Raw genomic sequence first — 21,453 nt, 5'->3', positions numbered from 1 at the left:
TGATTCTTAATTTCCACCAAATCCTTTGCTGGCATCCGGTACGGTCGCTTCGATATTGGGCCTGTACCTGGCAATAACTCAATCAAAAACTCAATGTCTCTATCCGGTGGCATGCCTGGTAATTCCTCAGGAAATACATCAGGAAAATCCTTTACCACTGGTACTTCCTCCTGCACAACTCCTGTTAGGCAATTCACTTGTGTCCTGTTTGGCACATGCCGGGATACATACTTGATCCTTCTTCCTTCTGGTGTGGTAAGCAAAATTGTCTTACTGGCGCAATCGATGTTTCCTCCATACATCGACAGCCAATCCATACCAAGAATCACATCCAGTCCTTGGGATTCCAGAATAATTAAATCCGTTGGGAATACATGCCTTCCTATACTCAATGGTACTTGGAAACATCCTTGTCTGGCCATGTATTCTGCTCCTGGCGAGCTTACTAGCATAGGTGTTTTAAGAATCCTAGTGGGCAGGCTATACTTTTCCACAAATCCCCTTGATATGTATGAATGCGATGCACCAGTATCAAAAAGAACGAGTGCAGTAAATGACTTAACCAAAAACTTACCGATTACTGCATCTGGCTGATCTTCAATCTCCTCCACATTAACGTGGTTCACCTGTCCCCTATTGAAAGGGTTCGGCTTCTTCCCAGAGCTTCCATTGCCATTTCCATTCTGGCCTTCGGGACATTCATTGGCATAATGTCCGGTCTTCGAACACTTGAAACAGGTGACTTGACTCAGGTCTCTCTTGGTTGGGGTCGATGGGGTGGTCCGGTTCTGGCCGTTGCTTCCTCCATTCCCATTACCATTCTTGTGGCCATTATGGTTGTGCGAGCTACCTCCTCCATGGGTGTGCTGAAACTTAAATCCCGGTTTAGGGGTAAAACGGGGCTTCTGCTGGGCTCCAGAGTTATACTTCCCCTGTCCATACTTCCTCTTACGGTTCTCAATCTGCTGTTGCTTCCCTTCAATCATGATGGCACGATCTACCAACTCCTGGTAGTTGTTGAAACTCGCTACCATCAACTGCATGCTTAGTTCATCATTCAGTCCTTCCAGAAACTTCTCCTGCTTAGCTGCATCCGTAGCAACGTCATCTGGGGCATAACGGGCTAGCTTACTAAACTCCTCCACATACTGGCCAACAGTCCTTCCTCCTTGGCGTAAGTTGCGAAACTCACGCTTCTTTATGGCCATAGCTCCTGCTGAAACATGGGCAGTGCGGAAAGCTTGCTGAAACTGATCCCATGTGACAGTGTCAACTGGGTAAGTGGCTGTGAAATTCTCCCACCATGCTGCCGCGGGTCCGTCAAGCTGGTGAGCGGCAAACTTCACTTTCTCACCATCCGTGCATCCTGCAGTGGTCAACTCCCTTCCTATCTTGCGGAGCCAATCATCTGCTACTATTGGCTCGGTGCTACTGGAAAACACCGGCGGATTCAGCCTAAGGAAACGGGCTAAGTGGTCAACAGGTGGTGGTGGTGGTGGTGGGTTGTTGTTGTTGTTCTGCTGGTTCTAGACTAACATCTGCATCAATTGATTCTGCTGCTGGATCAACTGAGTGAGCTCCGGTGGAAATCCATTGTCACGTCTCGGAGGCATCTGAGGTTTTAGAAAATACGAGAATTGAGAATAGAATGAGGTCTAAAGGGAAAACACTACCCATATGCTCATGAGGCAAATGCACACAAAATCACTTCAATCAATCAAACAAGGGCTTACAAACGGTCTATCTATCGCAAAAGTGCTCGACTATAATGTGTTTACATGGGGGGGAATACTACTACTATCTGGTGGTCATCTAGAAATTTGAACCGGTGGAAGACTCCATGATATCTGCTCCAGCTTCATCTTCAAAGTCGGGTTCACTTGGATCCGAATCGGTGTCGTCGATGATGATGTAGTTGTCCGGACATGCGACGTACTCGTCTTCTTCCTTGGTTGCTAACTTCCTCTTGAGTTCTTCAATCTCCTGCTTCAGATCGCCATTGTGTCTTGCTAGAGCTACGATCTCGTCCATGTAGTCCTTGCGTGTAGACTTCAGTTCTCCTTCTAGCTCGATGATCCTTGCCTTTGCATTCTTCAACTCTATCATATCATTGCACATCTGGTTCTCGTGGCGTCGAATGTGCTGGTTTAACTCCTGGATGAAAGATGCAATGGATCTATCCTTCTTGATGCTGACTAACTCCCATTGTTCATCACGGCGTCCGCAAATCTGGTAGATAGTGTCCTTGAGGTCTTCTTGATAAACTTCTCCAATGCGTCCTATGGTGATATGAGCGGCCATGCTCCTTCCCAGACTCCAGGTTAGTGCATTGAAAACACTATCTATGGGCTTCGTGATTGGCGCGAATGTCCTTCCTGGAACGTGAGCGTGAATCTTCCAGCGCTCCTCTTCAGGCAGAGTGGCGTTGAAGGTTCCCGTGAAGCTTGGTAATCCAATGTTCAGGTACTTGGTGACTTCCTTCAGGTGAAATCCAAAAGGTGTGCCTTCATCCGGTTGAGCGTACTTAATCTTCGCGTGCGTCATCCTAATAGAGTAGAAAAGATGAGGAGTTAGAAAATGAGAAGAGAAGGGTGATCTATGGCTTTAACTTAGTGGTCGTGTCCTACAGTCAGCGTGTGCTCTGATACCATCTCTGTAGCGACCTGACCCGAATGGATCACGTCTACTGTGCTACGGTGTCATCCCTGGATCAGTAATGCTGACACCACACAGTACATCGAGGTTTTATAGCAGAGTTGCAATCACACACTTATTACATTGATGGCTCAAAAAGAACTTATTACAATAAATATGGCTGAAGGCCATCTAATAACGATAACAGCGGAAGACTCGGAAGATAAATGGGTCCATCAACTCCAGCGGCATCACTGAGTATAGAACCACGACCTAAAAGCTCTTTACTCGTCGTCTGAAAAGTCTGCAACATGAGAAGTTGCAGCCCGAAAACGGGTCAGCACATGGAATATGCTGGCAAAGTAACACATAGAGAGTAATGGAATGAAACAGCTATACTATATGCATATATGGCTGGTGGAAAGCTCTATGGTTACAGTTTTTGCGTAAAGCCAGTTTTTCCCTACTCCAAAGGAATAAATTTTAATTAACTATCATGGTAGTTGTGAAACATTGAGAATGGTTGACAGCATTCTCAATCCCAATTAAAAATAATTAAAAACAGCATTCTCAATCCCAATTAAAAATAATTAAAACCCAATAACATTAATTAGAGGTAACATGTTGAGATTCACTCGATATTCAAGTACTAGATACTCAAGATGTCCATAACCGGGGACACGGCTAATCATGATTAGTTTGTACACTCTGCAGAGGTTTGCGCACTTTTCCCCACATGACTCGATCGCCTCCGTTTGTTTTCTCGCACTACATGGTGTTTGAGAAACGGATGACCGAGACATAGTCTTTCAGAAGCGCTAGCACCTTACATGTGGGGTAGACCGTACACCTACATCCCCTACATCTGCTAGTCCACCCCGTAAGAGTTCGCACAACTTAGTCAACTATGCCAAGAGCCCATAGTAGCATGTGGCTGCACACGGAAGTTTCTAGCATGAAAGATCTTATGATCCCTTTGAGCCTGGGTGGCGGTCAAAAAAACAGGCAAGTCCTGATAGACATCAGGTGCCTCAATCCACCCAGATGTGTGTTTAAGTTGCCACCTTAGATAAACCATTAATTAACAATCTCACATCTGTCATGGATAGGAACTCACCCAATCCACGTCTACTAGCATAGCATGGCATAATAAGCAAACGTAGAAGTAACTCCCAAAGGTTTGATAATAAACAGGTAATAGGTACTACCTCATCTACTTCCCATCCCACAATTTAATTAGATCCTAATCATACAATGTGTGAGGATTGATCTAATGCAATAAAACTGGGTTGTAGAAAAGGTATGATCAAAGTGTTACTTGCCTTGCTGATGATCCGCGAAACCTAGGTTTCGAAGTAACAGGCGGCGCAATCCGGGTAATCTATCGCAGACAAACAACAAGCATACAATAAGTACTCATCTAATGCACAGTAAAACTCGAACGAGAGAACGAACCAGGTAGTTCAACTTAAGAACTCCGGTTGCAAAAAAGAAAGAACCGAACAAAGAAAACAAACGGCGGAAGAAAACAACTCGGTTCTAGCAAGTTGAAACTAGGTCAAAATTTTACTGTAGCAAAAGCTTGTTCAAGTTGATTAGACGGAACGGCGGTTTCGAGACGAAACTCCAGGCGCTTGAATCACCTGATTCCGATAAACGAGCGAAAAGAAAGACTAGAAAGAAGATCGGATCTGAGATCGCGATCGCGGAATAAATCCGACGAAAAGAAAAAGAAGAACGGTTAAACGAACGGACGTTCGTTAACCTAGAAGAATCCGGTGATCACGTTCGTTAGGACGAACGGTCCGGCGAACGGTCCAAAGGCAACTAAATCGGAGAAGAAAACGAATCCGATCTAGGGTTTCGGAGAAGAAAACCGATCGAAAAACCGATCTAGAAAACCGGAACGGTTTAGAGAAGAAAAGAATCGGAACGATTAGAAGAAAACGATCCGAGAAAAAGAATAGATGTAGCGCGGGGCAACCTTGGCGAGGTCTCCGGCGAACGGGGCTCCGGCGGCGGCGGCGTTGGGGCGGCGGCGGGGTGAGGGCAAGACGCGGGCGGCGGCTTAGGGTGGCGCGGCGACTAGGTGCGGCGGTGGCGTAGGGCGCGGGTGGCGGCGGCGGCGGCGCGGCGCGGTGGCAAGGTGCGGCGGCGCGGCGTGTGGTGTGGTGGTGCTCTAGGCTTTGGGTTTGATGATTTAGAGGGGGGGTGCTTGGGTATTTATATTGGGGAGGGGAGGGGTTTACTTGAGGTAGAGGACAAGGAATTAGACTAGGAATAGGAATAGAAAAAAGGAAAGGAAAAGATCTAGAAATAGAAAAGGAATATACGGAAGTAGGACAAAAGTCCTACTAGGATTCGGTAGAAACAAGAGGCGGCGGCGGCCTCCTGCGCCTGCGCCTGGCGCGGCTAGCGATGGCCTTGGCCGTAGCCTTGGCCGGCTGGGCCTTTGGCCCAAGGCGCTGGACTTTGATTTTTTTTAACTGGTTCTCGGCGCAAGAAAAAAAAACAAAAAGAGATCTAAACGAACTCCGAAAAATCTAAAGTAAATTTTCCCCGACTCCTAAAAATGAGCCGAACAAAATGAACTTTTCTCCGGGACCTAAAATGCAATTTTCGAAAACGCGCATTTTCCCTATCCAAATAAAATGCAAAATAAACACCGGCAAACAAAAATTGATCTATTTATTATATCTTCATTTTTTCCTAAATTTGGGAAAGTCATATTATTCCCTCTCTCATATATTTTGACATCGGAAAAATTATTGAAGACAAAATAAATAAATCAAATGATCCTCTTTTCAAAATTCGAGAAAACTCTCAAATATGAAAAATAACGAAATCTCCAACTCTCTCCGAGGGTCCTTGAGTTGCGTGAAATTTCTAGGATCAACCAAAATGCAAGTAAATATGATATGCATGATGATCTAGTGTATAACATTCCAAATTGCAAATTTGGGATGTTACAAAAAGAGGCTAGGTGGAAAATGGTAAAACCAAGGTTGGGCATTGCTGGAAAAGCTTTAATCAAGGCGAACTATCAAGGGGTTCCCATTATGACACCGGTTTGCGATTTACAGCAAGTAGCCATCTAAATACAATGAGATGAACATGCTACAGCATCCAAACATGACAAAAAAATACATGGCAGGGATGCATACAAGATGCTTAACAAAAGTCTAGCACTGAGCTACGGTCAATTCATTCATTAACATGTTCAAACAAGCATGGCAAAAATGCATATGGTAAACAGATTTCAGACTTAGTGAAATCAACACTTGTCTGGAATTTCAGATCAGGTAGCTCTCTTCGGAGCAACAAAACTATATGCTACAGGAACTGAACATGGCAAAGTAAAGCATGGCATGGAGCTACTCAAAGAGCTTAACAAATGTCCCTTAGTGACCTTGAGCCAAAAGGGATCAGAAAATACAATTGCAAGCATGTGAACATGGCAAAACATAATCAGTTCTCAGACTTAGTGAAAACTTGAGCATGCTGAAAACAGATATCAAGTAGGCATGTTTACGAGCTCGATGCACTCAATACGGAGCAAGTCATGATAAGCTAAGCATACATCCATCAAGATCACACAAATTGAAAGCTAGACATGGCAAGAACAATAGCATAGCAAGCACGGATCAACTACAATATCATCGGCAAAATTGCAAACAAGTTGACAATCTGCCCAGATTCACAAAGTAGCAAAAGTAGAGCTCGATTGACTCAAGCTAGGGTGCTCCATAATTGCAAACAAAGACATGGATGGATAGAGCACTACAAGACTAACAAAACATCCTTACTGATCATCCTCAAAAGAGGCATGCATCACTAGGAAACAACATGAACATATGGCCATATGAAATAAACAGGTCAAGGACTTAGTGGAAATGCTAAGTCCCTGAAATCAGAATTACCAAGTGCCTCACTTTGCAAGCTTGTGCTAGTCACCACACACATCACAAAAATACATGGGTTGCACCTCTGGAAAGATGGCAAAACCCTTAACAAAACATATGTAGGACTCATGGGCATAGCATGCACACATTAATCATGGCAAAAATGACAAATATCTAAATGGAGTAGCAGATCTGACAATTATCTCAAGTAGCCCTGTTCTAACAGAATTTTGGGTATCAAGATGAACTCAAATGAAAATGATTCAATGGAACGAAATGATGTACTCTCTGAGATGAACATTTTGATATGCTATATGCCAAAAACGGAGTTACGGATGCAAAGTTACGGCAAGATGAACATAGGCACTTGAAACTGGAAAAATCGGGGACTTAGTAGAATTTCGACCTCCGGATCTAGGGTTTGACCCAGGCACGCAAAACGAGGTTGACCGGAGCACTGTTCATCGGAGGGCGCCGGCCGGAGATGGGGAAGCCAGAGCTCGCCGGACGGCGAGGTGGCCGCGGTGGAGCTCGGCTCCGGCGAGGGGAGGCGAGGCCGAGGCGGTGCGGGGGCGCGGCCGGGCGGCGGAGGCGGCGATGGCGCGTCGAACGGCGGCAGCCGGCGATGGCTCGTCGGGCGGCGGCGGGCGGCGACGCGGCCAGGCTCGAAGAAGACGGCGGCTGGGCGACGCGTGGGGCGGCACGGCGAGCCGATGGAGGCGGGGGAGATCGTGGGCCTCGGGGGCCCGACCTGGGCCTCCCGGGCCGACGGCGCGCGACGAAGTGGGGCGGCGGCGCAGATCCAATGGAGGCGTGACACGTGGCGGCGGCGGCGGATCCGGACACGTCCGGCCGTCCGGATTTTGTCCGGCGGCTGGAGGAGGAGGGGGACTAGGGTTTCGTCCGTGATTCGAATGGGGGAAGATATATATATGCATAGAGGGAGCTAGGAGAGTCCAAATGAGGTGCGGTTTTCGGCCATGCGATCGTGATTGAACGCTCTAGATGATGGAGAAGGCTGAGGTGGGTTTTGGGCCAAATTGGAGGGGTGTTGGGCTGCAACACACACGAGGCCTTTTCGGTCCCTCGGTTAACCGTTGGAGTATCAAACGAAGTCCAAATGGTACGAAACTTGACAGGCGGTCTACCGGTAGTAAACCAAGGCCTCTTGGCAAGTCTCAGTCCAATCCGGAAATGTTTAATCCCCACACACGAAAGAAAGCTAGAAATGACCACCGGAGGAGAACGAAGCGCCGGAATGCAAAACGGACAACGGGGAAAATGCTCGAATGCATGAGACGAACACGTATGCAAATGCAATGCACATGATGACATGATATGAGATGCATGACAACGATAACAACACACAGAGACAAAGACCCGAACCCGAGAAAATAAAATAACTTAACGCCGGAAACGGCAAGAGTTGGAGTACAAATTGGGAAAGTTACATCCGGGGTGTTACAATGCAGAACCACGACGGGCGTGCGGAAAGGGGTATAGATGTGTGTGTGTGCATGCGGACCAACTGCGGGGTGTGCGCGCGCGAGATCTCTCGAGGACGAGCTCGTGCTCGTCTCGGGTATGGTGGCGGCAAGGCTGGGCGAGGTTGCTGCTCCTCGCGTTCGAGCGCACGCGTGAAGGATGGGGCGTGAGGCGACTGCATCTAGGCGGGAACCGGAGCACGGGGACGCACGGGCGCGCTGCAGCAAAAACACAACAAAACTACAGACTTCACCGGAGCATCGGGAGCACAACAAAGACATGGATCTACCGAGTCTCATGGGGCCCTATATGCCATGGAAAGAAAGGGAGAGGTAGGTGCATTACCCAGCTCACCCTAGGACACGATGGGGTAGACGGGAACGAGCCGTAGACGACGCGATGGAGCTCTGAACTTGGTGGGGCTGCTGTCCGCTAAGCAGAGGAAGAAAACGTCCGAGGGAGTCGATCTGGAAGCCTTGTGATCACGTGCGGCGTGGAAGCAGACGTAGGGGAACTTGGCGTTCCTCTCCACGGTGGTAGAGGGGGTCGGAGGCGCGGCGTAGACGGCTACTCCGAGCTCGAGCTCAAGCTCCGCCGGAGCATGGTGGGCAGGGCGACGTCATGGCATGGCTAGCCTTACCTGGCGGCGGCAAGGGAAGACGAGGGCCTGGATGGGCAGAGGAGAGACCGGGGTAGGGTTTGGACAAGCTTTAAAGGGGCTAGGGGCGTCGGACGGCCGTCAAATCAACCGGGGCGTCGACGTGGACATGCTGGATGCGTGCCGTACAGGAGGTTGACGACGTCTCTGTACGCGTGGGCTAACTGGGCCGGAAGACGTAAGTGGGCTGGCTAGCTAGAGGGAAAAAGGCCCAGGTGGCTGCACTAGGGGGGGGGGCTCTCCCCTTTTTCTTAACTCTGTAAATTAAAATTCACAGCTGTAGAAAAGGAAAAGTCAAGGGAGGTTTGAGAGGTATATGGCAGAAACAAAAATATCCCCGAGCTCCTGGAAATATGCTCTATTTAATAAAATTGGTTTGGACTATTTTAGAGGTAGAAAAATGAAGCAAGTTTGTATAAAATTCAAACTTGATGCATTTTTGAACCCAACCAAAACAATTCTAAAAGAGGTGAAAATTGACAGAGGGGTTCTGGACATGTAGCAAGATTTATAGGGAGAAGATGAACATTTGTGGAGGAGGGCAAGATGGCACTTGCAAAAAGAAAGAGAAAAGAAGGAGAGGTGGTGATGCATGGAACACACATAGAACATGCAACAACATATCATGCATGAATGTCATGGAAAAGCAAGTTGGCATAAGCCCAACACAAACATAGATATGCACATGATGCAAACATATGATGAGGGCATAGTGCAACAATGGATGACAAAAGAGATATGACAAAGCAAAGACAAGAAAAGCAAAGACAAACAAAACAAACCCAAAAAGAAACCCACAAAGAGGAAAACCACTTAGAATAGATGAAGAACAAGATGGATATATTGCCAAAATGGAAAGTTTTACATCTGGGGTGTTACAGTAGGGGAGTATATAGTTGGAAAGGACGGGGAGAGGGGGTGTTTGCGGAGCTAGGGGTGTTTGATGGTGTAGTAGTGCGTTGTGAGAAAGGAAAAATGTGCTCAGCAAAAATGACATGACGAGAGACATGAACGTGTCCGGTGTGAAGGTCGAGACAGTGATAGCCTTTGTGCTCGTCAGAGAAGCCAAGAAAGGCACATGGGATAGAGCGTGGTGACAATTTATTTGCAGAAGTGGCGTAGGCATTGGGAAAACAGAGACAGCCGAAAACACCAACCACAGAGTAGTCGGGATGGGAAAGAAATAGGGAATAATAGGGAGTAGTTTTGGGTTTAGTTTTAGAAGGGTGAATATTTAGAAGGAAGGTGGCCATGTGTAGGGCTTCAGCCCAAAACTTGGGAGGCATAGATGATTGAATGAGGAGAGTGCGAACGATATCATTGAGGGTGCGAAGAGAACGTTTGGCTTTTCCATTTTGAGGGGATGTGTAGGGACATGAGAACCTTAGCAAGATGCCATGTTGTAAGAAGAAAGTACGATTTTTAATGTTATCAAACTCGTGACCATTGTCACATTGGATAAAGCGAATTGGGAGGAAGAAGTGAACAGACACATAGCGTTGAAAATTAAGAAAGAGAGAATGGACCTCAAATTTGTTGCGTAGAGGAAAAGTCCAGACAAAGTGGGTGAAATCATCTAGGATAACAAGGTAGTATTTAAAACCCGAAACACTTACAATGGGAGAGGTTCATAAATCACAATGTAGTAATTCAAAGGGATAAGTGCTACAAGAGCTAGAGGAACTAAAGGGAAGACGCACATGTTTGCCCAATTGACATGACTCGCAAAACACAGAATTATGAGAGTCCCTATTACATGGTATGGTAAATTCACTAAGCATAGAAGCTAAGACGGCAGGGTTGGGATGGCCCAAGCGACAATGCCAGAGATCGACGGAGGCCAGCATGGATGTTGGAGGGGTGTCGGCAGGAACTCCATTAAGAGAATAAAGATCACCGGAGCTATTGAAGCGAGTGATCTCAGCCTTGGTTAGGTAATCCTTTATAGATAAACCAAAAGGGTCAAATTCAGCCAAGACTAGATTGTCGCAAGTAAATTGGCGAACAGAAATAAGATTTTTAATGAGGGCAGGTGCAACTAGAACATCGCAAAGTAAAAGAGGTTTAGTGGAAGAGGGAAGTTGAGCCTAGCCAACACAATATATAGGAATAGATGATCCATCTCCAAGGGCAATGGAAGGGAAAGGAGATTTAGTGCAAGATGATAACCAATTACTAGATGCAGACATATGACTAGAGGCCCCTGAATCAAAGATCCAATCCGTACCTGAGTTTCCTTGTGCAACAAAGTTATTCATGGCCTGGAGAAAAGCAGCTTGATCCCAGCTCGGCGTCGCAGGTGAGGGTGGCCTCTGGAGCAGTGCCGGCGGATATGATGGTGAAGGCAGTAGGGCCGACTGGGCAGTGTAGTAGGCGCCGCCGTTAGCGGAGTAGTGACCATAAGGAGCATACGTCGGGACGACGTGAGAGGCATTGGCCGGTTGTGGTGAGGGTGGCGTTAGGAGAAGGTCCGGCTGAGGTGTGTAGTAGGCGCCGCTGTCGGTGGTGCAATGACCATAAGGAGCATACGTCGGGGTGGCGTGATAGGCATTGGCCGGCTGTCGGGGGTTGAGAACCCCGGTTGCACCAGTAGACGACCGAAGGCTGGGTCGCGAGGCACCTGAGTATGCCGGCGGAGCACCTAGGGCGGACGGAGCGGACCAGGGCATGGGCCATGCCTGAACGAGCCCCGTCCAAGGATCATGAGGAGGCCGCCATGCAACCGCAGATGGAGCACTGGTGGGTGGTGCATGACTCGGTGCTGGTGATGTCGTAGGCAGAACCGAACGAGTCGACAGCGGCCTGTAGATAGGGTTTTTGCCGCGGTAGTTCGGACTAGGGCGCCAGCCTGGGGGTGGTTGAGCAGATGACGATGCGGATGGCCTGATGGCAGGAGCCGGCATGGAAGGCGACGCTGGTGTAGATGACAGAGGAGGACAAGCCGCAGCATGAAAGACCTTGGGGCGAGAGTCCTTGCGAGCTTGTGTTTTCGCTGCGAGTTGTAGCAGGGAACGAACTTCAGCGAAGGTAGGAGGATGCCGTGTCATCGGTATGAACGAGGCTTGCTTGTCAAAGTCCTCGCTGAGGCCGACAACGACGATGTTGATTAGCTGTGATTCGCTGACTGTATCACCGAGTTCGCGGAGTTCATCACCAATGGTCTTAACGTGTTGGCAGAACAGGTTCACCGGGGTGTCTCCCTGCACCATATTGCGAAGCTCGGTGTGGAGAGCGTTTTTCCGAGCGTCGGTGTTGCTTTGGAAGAGCTGACGGAGGGAGTGCCAGATGTTGGCAACGGTGGCGCCGTCGTGATCGAGCGTGTTGAAGATTTCGGTGGTGATGCGGGTGTAGAACCATTGGACGATCGCGAGATCGTATTTTAACCATTGCGGATCATCGGGGCGGGGAAGACAGTTGGCGGCGACATGCGAGCGCAAGTTGCAGCGACCGAGGTGGAGATCGAAGAGACGTCTCCAATGGTAGTAGTTGTGGGCGGCGAGATCAAGAACTATGGGGATGTAGGGGCTGACATCGGAGATTGTGTCGGCAAGAGATATTGGTGCGGCGAGGATGGGTGTAGGGTAGTTTTGTGGAGCTATGGTGAGGGCCGAGAGAGAAGCACCCGCGGCGTTGGCAGCCTTGGCGATGAGCGTGGCCCGACGCTCGAAGTAGCCGGGCGGCGGCGTAGGCGGAGCCATACCCTAGACTCTGGGACTGATATCTGATACCATGAAAGCTGAATAAAACCGTTGCTTATTGATTGATTTGGTGCGGCATACACGAGTATATAAGAGGGTACAAACTGACTTGGGGTAGGGGTACAAAACTGACTTGGACTAGAAGTTGTATACCACATAAGGACTACTCTAGCAGTCTACATAGCTATCAGCCTATATATATCATCCTTTTCTCCTTCATCAAGCACACATGATTATGACTATGAAGAATAGTGTGTTGGATGTAAGCCGACGACCAGTACGTCTAAGCTACACCATGTCTTCGTCTGGTGTGTAGTGCGTACATCAAAATATGAAAAGGAAAGATTAACTTGATCATTGTGACGTCCCCAACTTAATCATGCACTAATCATACACGTAAATGCACACGATTAAGATTAGAGACTCACGGAAAGATATCACAATACAACTCTAAACACAAATTCAAACACAAAGATTTATATTACAAGCCAGGGCAACGAAGGCTCGAATACATAAATCAGCGAAAGCAACATTATCTAAATACATACATAATTATACAAGTTTGCCATAAGAAGGCTAGCAAAACAATGACAACTAGATCAAAAAGGTGTAGGCCTCCTGCCTAGGGCCTCATAACTACTCCTGGTCATCGGTGGTCTCCACGTAGTAGTAGGCTCCATCAGGGTAGTAGTAGTCATCAGTGGGATCAGCTGGCTCCCGTGCCTCGTCATCTGATTGCAACAATCGGGTAAAGGGATGGTAGCAAAGCAACCATGAGTACTCATTCAAAATACTCGCAAGACTTACATCAGATCTATGCTAAATATGCACCAGTATCAATGGGAAGGGGTTGTATCTGTGGACTATACTGCAGAATGCCAGAGTAGAGGGGTAAGGCCTAGCCTATCAAAGACTAGCATCTTGCAGCAAGAGAAGAGAGTAGAGTGACATATCATATAGTAACAAGTATATAATAGCAACTCCCAGAGATCCTTACTCGTCTACCCTGCGAGGAAGCGATCCCGGAGCCATCATATCAGTTTAGTATCAGAAGTATCCAGTTCTAGTTGTAGTAGATCGGGGTACAACTCCGAGCATCTGTTATCATGGACACGACTATTCGAATAGATAAACTTCCCTGCAGCGGGGGGGGGGGGGGTGGGGGGGGTGTGGGGGGTGTGCACCAACTTACTTAACACGCTTGATTAATTCCGGTCGGACACACTTTAATGGGTCATGCCCTGCCTCAGCCGATCGACACGCCATAGTCCTACTTAGGCTCAACATAAAGGTCAACACGCCGGTCTAAATCCTAAGTGTGAAGGGGTCATGGGCCAACCGTCCTAAGCACTCCCGCGTGTTGCGTACACGTCCTGAAGCAGACCCACCTCCTTATACAACCGCATGAGGTTACCGTCCAACCGGGCGCGTGATGCTCAACTGCTGATGTCCGAAGAGCTTTCGGGAGAATCGTATGACGCTGACTGCCCATACTTATTCCCGCGTGGTGGTTAGTGCAAAAAGGCCAGAGGCCTACTCATATCACATATCCAAACCGTTAGTGTATTGGGAGCTCGCAGAAACAATCAGTGATCCTGTCGCCCCATCTCGCGGACTTACGACAAGGGCTAGGCCCATCCTGAAGGAAATATGCCCTAGAGGCAATAATAAAGTTGTTATTTTATATTTCCTTATTCATGATAAAGGTTTATTATTCATGCTAGATTTGTATTGATCGGAAACTTAAATACATGTGTGAATACATAAACAAACACCGTGTCCCTAGTAAGCCTCTACTTGACTAGCTTGTTGATCAAAGATGGTTAAGGTTTCCTAACCATGGACATGAGTTGTCATTTGATAACATGATCACATCATTAATTAGGAGAATGATGTGATGGACAAGACCCATCCATTAGCTTACCATTATGATCGTTCAGTTTTATTACTATTGTTTTCTTCATGTCAAATACATATCCCTTTGACTATGAGATTATCCAACTCCCGGATACTAGAGGAATGTCATGTGTGCTATCAAACGTCACAACATAAATATGTGCACTACAAAAAAATACACTTTCATGATGATACATATTTATCACAGTAGGTCACGTTTTCTGTCATGCATGTACATCCATGACGATTTTATGACAGAATCAAGATAGTCATACCTGTGTTGTCGTAGAAGTGTTCCATGACATTACCAAAATTATCATCACAGAAGTGTCCACTTCCATGACGATAAATCACATGTCATAGAAGTGCTTTCATCAAGGGTGACCAACATGTGGCATCCACCGTAACGGGTCGCCGTTAAGCTACCGGGTTCCGGTTTGGATCTGATAACCCGTTAACAGCGCAGACCAATGGGGATTTTTCACGTGTAAAATTCTCATTGGCCGGCAGATCCACGTGTCGGCCTGGCGTTCGGACAGTTGTCATCCAGCGAATGGACGGAACGCGCCTATGATACGTCAACACGTGTCTCGGCCCAATAGTGGCCCATTCAGGTTAAAAGGCCGGGCCTGTCAAAATAAGTGGGCCGGTCCATTAGCGACCTACTTGAGTCAGGCCCATTTACAAGCACGGCCCATACAAGTTACACAGAATCGGCCCATCAAAGGCCCATTCCAGATTTGACAATTTCCAACCCATCGTCAGTTTAAGCCCGTTAACGGCCCGCTACGTCTTTGGGCCCAATTACGGCCCGAGCTTTTTTTGACCTGTTAGCAGCCCATCGTCAGTTCTAGCCCGTTAACGGTCTGGAACGTCTTTCGGCCTTTTCTTGGCCAATTCTGCAGTTGGGCCAATTCTAGGCCGCTGTGACTTTAGGCCTGTCCTCGGCCCATTCGGTAAATGGGCCAACTCCTAGCCCATTTTGTCTCTCGGCCTGTTAACGGCCCGCACAACAGGCAGGCCTTTGACTTTACACTACTAGGGAAAACCTTATTAGTAGCGCTTGAAATATGCATAGCAGTAGCGCTGGGTCCAGCGCTACTGCTAGCGTGCTACAGCTAAGTTGTAGCAGTAGTGCTTTTATGGACATCGCTACTGGTAAGTATTGTTAGCAGTAGCGCTTCCAGGACCAACACTACTAATAACTCTTTGTAGCACTTGTTCACATGAAGCGCTGCTGCTAAACCAACGCTACTGCTAGGTTCTTTCCAGCGCTACTGCTAATGTTCCTACTTTCACAGATTTGCCCCCTCTACGTATTTTTAATGTATTTATACAGTCTCTATACAATAGTTTCATCAGATCATACTAAACATACACTATTCTCATCATATCATAGACACACAGTAGTTTCATCATACCATCATCATCATTCAGCACAAATATCATCACATCTTGAAAATAGTGATACACAAGTGCGATCATGTCATGCCTCAAATAAGTGCAACTGCATGGTCATGGCGCACACACAAGTTTCATCATCTCTATCTAAACCATGATGTAGAAGAGAAGAGCGATCAGCATGAGCAAGAGCGCGACTATGTAGTACCGGCGGTCCCGCCCTGCTCATGCTGGAGTGTCCACCTCAAGTAACTACTTTCCACTTCGGCTCTGCTGTCAAACCCTCTGTGGCTAGCACCCGGGTACCTGTGCACCTGGGCCTGAGCGGCTGGCCAGTGGTCGTAGACTCCTGGAACCCTCCCAACGTACATGGCATAGTAGTCCTTCGCCATCTCTGATCTATGTACCTACATCGTGAGTTGACGAATTGAACGATAATATGCAACATAATGTACTTAAGAAAACAAGGAGGCATAATTAGCAAAATACAAGCAACCAATAGTAAACATAAATGACGAAGTTCCTCATACCCAAACTAATTAACTAGAGCGATCTACGCTAGTTCAGGACCACGGTTTAGTTACATCACATAGTTTTGCCGTGCATAAATTCAAAGTTTTGCCGTAGAAAGACAGTAGTGACACATTGTCATCAACAATCAGTCCTCCATGTCGGCGGTCCAATCTTCATAGTCAGGGAGGAAGCACCCGAGCTTCTTGAAAGGCTTTAGGTCCAGACGCTGAGCGAGTAGCAGTGCTCGGACATTTTCCTGCGTGATTGGCCCATGGTAGAACATTCCTGTTGGTTCGAGGACCCGCTTCATGATCACTTGGGCAAGTTCACACTGTACGTGAGAAAACTCAGCTCTGATTCAATGATCCGGTGTCCTTCCTATGCTTGTGGCCCAGCTGACAATCTCGGCATCATTTGTAGTAGGTGACATGCGAAGGCATTGATTATCCCTTCTGTACTCAAGCAGGTGATGCATGAGGTAGAATCCATCAGCCATACTGGTGTGCGGTTGCTGGATGCAGCAGAAGTCAGTCTTATGACCGAAAGCCAGCCCGCGATTCCTGTACCTTTTCACCTTGATATATCCACCAGACATACTGAAGGTTAACAAGGCACTATTGAGAACACTCTTTATGTGCTTGTAATCCTTTTTCCTGAGGTTCTTCAATGAGTCCAAGTACATCGCATGGGAGTATTCTGGGGGCAGAACGATGAGGACGGCGCCCCCTAAGGGAGTCCTGGACTCAGGGGTCCTCGGGCGTCCGACCTATTAGTCATGGGCCGGACTGATGGGCTATGAAGATACGAAGACCGAAGACAACACCCGTGTCCGGATGGCACTCTCCTTGACGTGGAAGGCAAGCTTGGCGACTAAATATGTAGATTCCTTTCTTTGTAACTGACCTTGTGTAACCCTAGATCCTCCCGGTGTCTATATAAACCGGAGGACTTAGTCCGGAGAGGGATACTCATTATCATAGCCATACAAGCTAGACCTCTAGGGTCTACTCATTACGATCTCGTGGTAGATCAACTCTTGTAATACTCATATTCATCCAGATCAATCAAGCAAGACGTAGGGTATTACCTCTATAGAGAGGGCCTGAACCTGGGTAAGCGTCCCCTGTCTCCTGTTACCATCGACCTTAGACGCACAGTTCGGGACCCCCTACCTGAGATCCGCCGGTTTTGACACAACAATTGTGCTTTCATTGAGAGTTCCACTATGCCGTCATCAAGAGGTGATACATCCATTTTGCATCATGATTTTATATCGATATTTATTGCATTATGGGCTGTTATTACACATTGTCACAATACTTATGCCTATTATCTCTTATTTTACAAGGTTTACATAAAGAGGGAGAATGCCAGCAGCTGGGATTCTGGGCTGGAAAAGGAGCAAATATTAGAGACCTATTCTGCACATCTCCAAAAGTCTGAAACTTCACGGAAGGCGTTTTCAGAATATATAAAAAATAGTGAGTGCAAGAAGTTCACCAGGGGGGCCACACCCTGCCCACGAGGGTGGGGGGCGCGCCCTACCCCCTGGGTGCGCCCCCTACCTCGTGGGCCCCCTGGTGCCCCTCCGATGGCCATCTTCTGCTATATGGAGTCTTTCAATGAGGAAAAAATCATAAGCCATCTCCTTGGACGAAACTCCGCCGCCACGAGGCGGAACCTTGGCGGATCCAATCTAGGGCTCCGACAGAGCTGTTCTGTCGGGGAAACTTCCCTCCGGGAGGGGGAAATCATCACCATCGTCATCACCAACGCTCCTCTCATCGGGAGAGGGCAATCTCCATCAACATCTTCACCAGCACCATCTCCTCTCAAAACCCTAGTTCATCTCTTGTGTCCAATTCTTGTCTCCAAGTCTAGGATTGGTACTAGTAGGTTGCTAGTAGTGTTAATTACTCCTTGTAGTTGATGCTACTTGGTTTATTTGGTGGAAGATCATATGTTCAGATCCTATATGCATATTAATACCCCTCTGATTATGAACATGAATATGCTTTCTGAGTAGTTACGTTTGTTCCTGAGGACATGGGAGAAGTCTTGCTATTAGTAGTCATGTGAATTTGGTATTCGTTCGATATTTTGATGAGATGTATGTTGTATCTCCTCTAGTGGTGTTATGTGAACGTCGACTACATAACACTTCACCATTATTTGGGCCTAGAGGAAGGCATTGGGAAGTAATAAGTAGATGATGGGTTGCTAGAGTGACAGAAGCTTAAACCCTAGTTTATGCGTTGCTTCGTAAGGGGCTGATTTGGATCCATATGTTTCATGCTATGGTTAGGTTTACCTTAATACTTTTGTTGTAGTTGCGGATGCTTGCAATAGAGGTTAATCATAAGTGGGATGCTTGTCCAAGTAAGGGCAGTACCCAAGCACCGGTCCACCCACATACCAAATTATCAAAGTACCGAACACGAATCATATGAACGTGATGAAAACTAGCTTGACGATATTCCCATGTGTCCTCGGGAGCGCTTTTCTCTATAGAAGAGTTTGTCTAGGCTTGTACTTTGCTACAAAAAGGATTGGGCCACCTTGCTGCACTTTATTTACTTTTGTTACTTGTTGCTCGTTACAAATTATCCTATCACAAAACTATCTGTTACCACTTATTTCAGTACTTGCAGAGAATACCTTGCTGGAAACCGCTTATCATTTCCTTCTGCTCCTCGTTGGGTTCGACACTCTTACTTATCGAAAGGACCACAATAGATCCCAATATACTTGTGGGTCATCAAGACTCTTTTCTGGCACCATTGCCGGGGAGTGAAGCGCCTTTGGTAGGTGGAATTTGGCAAGGAAATTTATAGTGTGCTGAAATTTACTATCACTTGTTACTATGGAAAGTAATCCTCTGAGGGGCTTGTTTGGGGTATCTTCACCCTGACCAGTAGAGCAAAGAGTTGCTCCTCAACCTACTGAACCTACTAAAAATGAAAATGTCTGCTTTGAAATTCCTTCGGGTATGATAGAAAAACTGCTAGCTAATCCTTTTGCAGGAGACAGAACAACACATCCTGACGAGCACCTAATATATGTGGATGAAGTTTGTGGATTATTTAAGCTTGCAGGTGTACCAGAGATGTTATTAAGAAGAAGGTCTTCCCTTTATCTTTGAAGGAAGATGCATTGACATGGTATAGGCTATGTGATGATACGAGGTCATGGAACTACAAACAATTGAAATTGGAATTTCATCAAAAGTTTTATCCTATGCATCTTGTTCATCATGATCGCAATTATATATATAATTTTTGGCCTCGCGAAGGAGAAAGCATCGCTCAAGCTTGGGGGAGGCTTAAATCAATGTTTTATTCATGCCCCAATCATGAGCTCTCAAGAGAAATGATTATTCAAAAATTTATATGCTCGGCTTTCTGATAACAATCGCACCATGCTCGATACTTCTTGTGTTGGCTCTTTTATGACGAAGACTATTGAATTCAAACGGGATTTATTGGAAATAATTAAACGCAACTTTGAAGATTGGGACCTCGATGAAGGTAAGGAGTCAGGTATGGCACCTAAGTTTGATTGTGTTAAATATTTTATGGATACCGATGTTTTCCATAAATTTAGCACTAAATATGGACTTGACTCTGAGATAGTAGCTTCTTTATGTGAATCTTTTGCTACTCATGTTGATCTCCCTAGGGAGAAGTGGTTTAAATATCATCCTCCCATAGAAGTAAAAGTAGCTGCACCTATTAAAGTTTAAGAAAATACTATCACTTATAATGATCCTATTGTTCCTACTTCTTATGTTGAGAAACCACCTTTCCCTGTTAGGATAAAAGATCATGCTAAAGCTTCAACTGTGGTTCGTAAAATCAATATTAGAACTTATACCCCTCCTGAACAAGTTAAAGTTGAACCTAATATTGCTATTGTTAAAGATCTCTTGTCTGATAATATTGATGGGCATGTTATTTATTTCTGTGATGAAACTGCTAGAATTGCTAAACCTTGTGCTAAAGATAAACCTAGACCTGTGGTAGGCATTCCTGTTATTTCTGTTAAAATGGGAGATCATTGTTATCATGGCTTATGTGATATGGGTGCTAGTGCTAGTGCAATACCTTTTGACTTATACAAAGAAATTATGCATGACATTGCACCCGCTGAGTTAGAAGAAATTGATGTCACAATTAAACTTGCCAATAGAGATACTATGTCACCAATGGGAATTGTTAGAGATGTTGAAGTCTTGTGTGGGAAAACTAAATATCCTGCTGATTTTCTTGTTCTTGGTTCCCCACAAGATAGCTTTTGTCCCATTATATTTGGTAGACCCTTCTTAAACACTGTTAATGCTAAGATAGATTACGAAAAGGATGTTGTTACTATTGGTTTAGATGATATGTCTCATGAATTTAATTTCTCTAAATTTAGTAGACAACACCGTGAAGAAGAATTACCTAGTAAGGATGAAATTATTGGTCTTTCTTCTATTGCCGTACCTCCTAGTGATCCTTTAGAACAATATTTGCTAGACCATGAAAATGATATGTTTATGAATGAAAGAAGGGAAATAGATGAAGTATTCTTTAAACAGGAACCTATTCTGAAACACAATTTGCCTATTGAAATCCTAGGGGATCCTCCTCCACCCAAGGGTGATCCCGTGTTTGAGCTTAAACCGTTGCCTGATACTCTTAAATATGATTATCTTGATGAGAAAAAGATATGTCCTGTTATTATTAGTGCTAACCTTTCAGAGCATGAGGAAGAGAGATTATTGAAAACTCTGAAGAAGCACCATGCTGCTATTGGGTATACTCTTGATGATCTTAAGGGCACTAGTCCCACTCTATATCAACATAAAATAAATTTGGAAGAAGATGCTAAACCAGTTCGTGATCATCAACGACGGCTGAATCCTAAAATGAAAGAAGTGGTAAGAAAGGAAATACTAAAGCTCCTTGAGGCAGGTATAATCTATCCCGTTGATGACAGTCAGTGGGTAAGTCCCGTCCATTGTGTCCCTAAGAAGGGAGGTATTACTGTCGTTCCTAATGATAAAGATGAATTGATTCCTCAAAGAATTATTACAGGTTATAGGATGGTAATTGATTTCCACAAATTAAATAAGGCCACTAAAAAGGATCATTACCCCTTACCTTTTATCGATCAAATTCTAGAAAGATTATCCAAACATACACATTTTTGCTTTTTAGATGGTTATTCTGGTTTCTCTCAAATACCCGTGTCAGCCAAGGATCAATCAAAGACTACTTTTACT

This window comes from Triticum urartu, chromosome 3, assembly GCF_003073215.2.
Source record: "Triticum urartu cultivar G1812 chromosome 3, Tu2.1, whole genome shotgun sequence".
Classification (NCBI taxonomy): domain Eukaryota; kingdom Viridiplantae; phylum Streptophyta; class Magnoliopsida; order Poales; family Poaceae; genus Triticum; species Triticum urartu.
The sequence above is the reverse complement of the archived record's forward strand: the minus strand, read 5'-3'. Positions refer to the sequence as shown.